The 6182-nt window shown below is 37.3% G+C and overlaps 1 long non-coding RNA gene across 1 annotated transcript; it reads right to left on the bottom strand.

The window, feature by feature from the left end:
- Positions 1-362: 362 nt before the first annotated feature.
- LOC129723380 (uncharacterized) lies at positions 363-2411 on the bottom strand. The gene is made up of 3 exons (XR_008727754.1): positions 1788-2411; positions 448-608; positions 363-390 (listed from the first exon to the last, which is right to left on the bottom strand). It is a non-coding gene; the product is annotated as an uncharacterized LOC129723380 (long non-coding RNA).
- Between the last annotated feature and the right edge of the window lie 3771 nt (positions 2412-6182).

The following is a 6182-nucleotide window of genomic DNA, read 5'->3' as shown; positions in this document are numbered from 1 at the left end:
AAAAACAATAGCACAAAATGTCATATTTTGCCCACAGAAACGTTTATGCAAAGTTTTTGCCAAATCACAAACGACAATTAAAAAAATTGAAAATTTTGGCATTTTTTGTGGAACTGCTCTCTTATAAAAAATCAAAAAAGTTTTGTTAAACACGTCTTGCGGCTCGTCGTTATAAAAGAAAACCTTATAATTTGTCTATTTCACTCATTGCTTACCTGTAAGTTGAAAATTTTCTCCAAAAATCCAAGTCAAACTATTCAATAGCTCCGAGTCTTCTACAATAAATCTCTTATAATCCACGAATACTTTATTGAATCGATGAACGAAAGCAAGAGCTCGGTCCTCAATGCTAGCATAATTGAGATGAATTCGTTTGAAGTCCACAGTTATCTGTGCAAAAGAACGTGAATAAATAAAAGAAACTTGTTATTAGATCGTTAATATTACTAATTCGTGCACATCTGCATAGTGAGTTAAGACATCCCATTCTTCGAACGCTAATTTTCCTGTGACGGACTGGAAACGTCGAAGAGGGTAGCTCGTATTCCATAAGTTCATTATTTCTTCCTTTTAGGTAAAACCGACTGTATTCAATTTGATCTTGGCAGCTGCGGGTTGAAATAAAAAATAATTGGTAAATATGTTCCAATCAAAACAAATTCAAAACTGACTCATAATCATACTCAAAATCGTATCCAAAAAAGAATTTAACATTAAATTGTAATCAATTAGAAATAAAAATAAAATACAAAAAAAAACAGAATCAAATTTAATAAAAAAAATTAAATTTGAAATTAATATTAAATTCAAAATTAAGATTAAAATAAATTTAAAATTAAATTCGAATTAAAATCAAAATAAGAAAAATATTGATAATAAAATTTAACAGAATCAAAATAAAATTAAAATATATAGAATGTTAAATCAAAGTACATTTTAACCAACACCAAATCAAAATTAGTAATAATATCAAAGTCAATATCGATAAAAATCGAAACTGAAATAGAAGTAAAATAAATTTTAAATAATATTTGAATTTTAATTGAAATTGAAATTTAATTTTAATTAACATTATATATTTATTTTGAATATAAATGTTTGTTCTGCATATGAATTCAAACTAAAATTACCATTCAAACAAGAATTTTAATAAAAAAAAATTCAAGATAAAATTAAGATTCAAATTGAAATTAAATTAAAATAAATACATAACTAAAAATAAAATTTAAAATCAAAATAAACGTCAAATTAACACTTAAATCAAAATAATAATATATTAAAACTAATATTAGAAAAAATGTACTTAAATGAAATTAAAATTAAATTGAATCTAATGTTTACATTAATTTCTTTTATTTTAAATTTAAATTAAATTTAAACTAATACACTACAGTCGCTTTTGACGCGGTTTTTGTAACGCGAGTTTCTTGAGCGGATTCCGGATTTCACGCGTTTTTTAGGCGGCACGTATCCCCCGCGTAATAAGCGACTTTAGTGTATTTACATTCAATTTAAATTCTATTTTTTTTTCAAATGGTAATATCGATTATAATTTCAATTGAAATTACAATCAAAATTAAAATAAAACTAAAATTAATATAAAATAAAATTTGAATTATAATTGAAATTTAAATAATAATAAAACTTCAAGAAAAACTTAATTGAATTAAAATGAAAATAAAATAATAAGTAGTAAATTAAAATTTCAAATTCACTCGAAACTTAAATCCAAGAAATTCAAACAAATCTGCTAAATCAAAATTTTACATGTAGAGAAAGTAGTTTACCTAGGCATTGATCACGTTCATCCACACTTAAGAGGTTCCAGTGATCCTGAAATTGTGTTGTGTTTCCAGTCTGTTGTTCGATTACTGGACCCGCTGCTGATGGATGTTTCACGCTTTTCTTGAATCTTGTATCGTGTTGTTGAACATATTTGTACCGAGTGTAAAGTAGCCCTCCGGCTGCTTGGTTTTGAGTTCTTGGAGTGTACCAAGTGCGAGGATCTCATTCCGCGTCGAACACTCGACAGAAACGGACGTGCAAAGTGGTCGTTCTATTACAATCCGGTCCGTGTGTACGAATAGCCAAACAAAAGAGTGTATTATTCGCGCTAAAGGCCAACTAGATTGTGAGTTGTGTCGATACGTTCTGTACCCGGCTCACAACTTTGGCTGTATTGGTGCAAAACACCAGCTGCAGTTTTGATCTGTGCACCGTGAATAGATCTTTTCAATCCAAGCCCAACAGTTGACAGTCGAGTCCGTGTCGCTGTGCTGAGTGATCTCACACCCGGCTCACTGCTGGTGGCTGTATTGGTGCTGCTGTACTGGTGCTGCTGGCTGCTTTGGGTGCAGCTTCGAACGATCGGACAACCACTGCTGGAAGGAAGAAGTAAATAGGTACGTGTTCTTGTCGGCGCTGGTGCGCTAGTGCGCTACATTTAGCGCGATGGATATAGATCCCTCGCCTCCCGTGCCACCATCCCCGAACCCCCCTGACCCTGACCCTTCTGTTACCCCCTCCCCTGTTCATTCTCCAGTCCCCCCTCGCCCCAGGCTTTACCCGGACGGATCTCAACAGGGCAGCTATACTGTTTATTTTCGTCCAAAGGCAGGAGTGAATTCAAAGCGTTTAAACATACTGCAAATTGCTAAAGACCTGACGAAGGGGTACAAGGCCGTGACCGAAATTTCCAAGGTCCGACCTAACAAGCTCCGTGTCGTGGTCAGTGATCTGGCACAGGCCAATGCTATCGCTTGCTCTGAGCTCTTCACACGCGAGTATCGCGTCTACATACCCGCACGAGACGTGGAGATCGACGGTGTCATAACCGATTCGAGTCTGTCTGTCGAGTGTATCCTAAAAAGCGCAACCGGTTGCTTCAAAAATACCGAAACACAGGCGAAGATTTTGGATTGTAAGCAATTGCGGTCCATGTCTCTCGTCGGCGGTAAAAAAGTTTACACTCCGTCAGACTCGTTTCGCGTTACGTTTGCCGGATCTGCACTCCCTAGCCACGTCTCGATCGACCGGGTTCGTCTGCCTGTGCGATTGTATGTACCCCGTGTTATGAATTGCACCAATTGCAAGCAGTTAGGCCACACAGCCGCCTACTGCTGCAATAAGGCACGATGTAGCAAGTGTGGGGAGACTCATGCGGAAGATTCTTGCAGTGTTAATGCTGAAAAATGTATTCACTGTGGGGAAAACCAGCATGAGCTCTCCACATGCCCGGTGTACATGCAGCGCAGAGATAAAATCAAGCGGTCACTTAAGGAACGTTCAAAGCGTTCTTACGCTGAGATGCTGAAGAAGACCGTGACCACTTCTACCATAACATCGAACCCCTTTGATCTGTTGCCCTCTGATGAAACCGATTCTAACGATTCATCAGCGGGAACGTCTTATGCCAATCCTGGGGAGTCTAGGAAGAGGAAAAATGTTTCTTCTCCTAAACTTCCCCGTAAAGGTCCTAAGATTTCCCAAAGTGTAATGAAAAGTACGAACAAACCAAACAGTGCTGCGGAAAAACCGAAGCAAACTCCTCCTGGGCTTGCACATTTAAAGTCCCAGAAGGAGTTCCCAGCACTGCCAGGAACATCTAAAACCCCAGTTGTTCCTTTTGCACATCCAGTTGATGAAACAAACTCTGGATTAGTGAAATTTTCTGACATTGTTGACTGGATTTTTGAACATTTCAATGTACCCGATCCAATTAAAATTTTTCTTACAGCATTCCTCCCAACAGTTAGATCATTTTTGAAGCAGTTGACTGCCCAATGGCCCCTCCTTGCAGCGATTGTATCCTTCGATGCCTAATTCAACTGCGTATATGAAGGATTCTATCTCTGTCTTACAGTGGAATTGTAGAAGTATTTTACCAAAAATTGATTCGTTTAAAGTTTTGATAAATAAAAACAAATGCGATGCATTTTCCCTTTGTGAAACTTGGCTTACTTCAAATATTGATCTCAACTTCCATGATTTTAATATTATTCGCCTTGATCGAGACACCCCATATGGAGGAGTACTTTTAGGGATTAAATAGTAGGAGGGTGGTATCCAAGACACGACCGCATAGTTGACGTAGGACTACAATAGTTTTATATTTCCCTTTGAGGCTCTGTTTGATTTGAGCTCGTTTTACTTTTGGCACACATTATGTCTAATCACATTTCTTAGTTTTATTGATTATTTTAATCAATTTAAGCTCAACATCCTCCAAAAGATGAGTATTTTGGTTCTTTATGTTGCCGAAGCAGATGACCGGAATCGGTAAAACGGCTCCTGGAATAGGCACATGTGCCGGTAATATAATGATCATGATCTCAGCAGTACTAAGTCTCTGATTACTCGGGTAGTAATATCAAGTATCTAGGTCGTCAGCCTCAATTCATCAAGCGACACCTCAAACGACTTGGAACTAAAACTACTTCATTGGTGGAAATATCTATGAAAAAAAGTCATGAAAAGAGAACCGTTCATTTTTTGCATGGTTCAATCTTGGCAACAAGAAAATTCTGCCATGTCGTGTTTGGCAAAATCGAATGGGGTCTGTATTTTGATTATTTATTTGCGGCACTCTACTTTAGAAGGAAAAATATTCTCTTCATAATTGATGAATACCTTTCATTCGAATACAGTCAATTTTCTTCAATACGCGTAAATACAAGCTTTTATACAGACCTAAATTGAGTACGGTTTAGTAGAAATTAAACAACATTTATTTGTCTTGTGAACGATGGCTCACTCTCCGATCACCAAGCGGCAAATATGTCACATAATAAAATTTCTCTGCAGTTACAAGTTCGTGGAAAAAATAACTACAAAGAATTACAGTTTTTAAACAAAAATGTATTTTCACAGAAAATTTAAAATGGATATTAGAAAAACAGAGTGTAGAGTTCAAAAATAAACAACGCATTTTATCTGTACAATGAATCTAATTTATATACCCTGCTATCTGCCTCGACCGACACGTACAGAATTTTGTTGTCCCCGGTGGCGCAGTGTATTTTGCGGCACCCGAATAATCATATTGAATTCCGATATTTGCTACTATACGCAACGAGAAGAAGAAGAAGAAGACAATTCAAACGGCAATTCGATTGTGTTCCAGATCGCAAAACGATACCTACGCGTTAACCTAACACGTCCCACTGTGCGTCGACAGCGGCAATGTAGTCTTTACTTAGCTTCGCTGCACAAAAATGAATATCGAGTTCTCCTGCACTGATAGACGACGAGTCACCAGCGCTTTATTCATACATTGCTCGGTGCAATACTATTGCCAGCATGTTTTCCTTCAAGACATCAGTTTCAATGACATTCTAACCGCAGAACGTAATACTGTCTGATATTGGAGGTGGTTACGAACTATTAGAAAAAGCTTCACCTTCAAGACATCAAAATAGTCTAGGCTCATGGAAGCGAACATTAATTGCCCTATTGGGACGGGGAGATTCTGTCAATTTTTTTTTGCCACTCCTATACAGGATATCAAAGCAGGCAGTTGGTGTCTACTCATGAAGTCTGTGCTAGGCGTGATCGCATGTGATTGGTACATTGTTCGTGAAAATTCGACCTTGAAACTTTTGTGAAACTTTCACTGTTTAACAATGCAATGATAATGATAACTGAGGAATCACAAAATTGTCCATCATTTTATCAATCCAACGACATAATGATTATTGTAATCCATCATGTGGTTACATCAGTATTACCGTTTGAAATCTTTCATTCCAACGTTACACCTTGGTTTTAGTTTCCGCAGAATGTATCTCGATATAGTGCGGTTAGACGTAGTGCTACGTCAAAAGTGCTATTCTTTCTATCGTATTAACCTCCCCTCGATTCCAGGCATCGAAGTTGTCGCATGTCAAATGACAATACAAGGTAAAGAGCTTTGTATTGCCTCAATATATATTCCTCCCAGAGCACAGGTTGGGCAACGGCTGCTCTTTGATTTAATAGAACTTCTTCCCTCGCCACGTTTGATTTTGAGAGACTTAAACTCTCATGGCGTGGCTTGGGGTTCCCCATACAATGATAACCGCTCCTCTTTAATCTATAACCTTTGCGATGACTTCGACATGACTATTTTAAACAACGGTGAAATGACACGTATCCCGAAACCTCCAGCGCGCCCAAGCGCTTTGGATCTATCCTTATGTTCGACG

This window comes from Wyeomyia smithii, chromosome 2 (genome assembly GCF_029784165.1).
Source record: "Wyeomyia smithii strain HCP4-BCI-WySm-NY-G18 chromosome 2, ASM2978416v1, whole genome shotgun sequence".
NCBI classification, from domain to species: domain Eukaryota; kingdom Metazoa; phylum Arthropoda; class Insecta; order Diptera; family Culicidae; genus Wyeomyia; species Wyeomyia smithii.
Note: the sequence above shows the minus strand (reverse complement) of the source record. Positions and strands in the feature narration are given on the sequence as shown.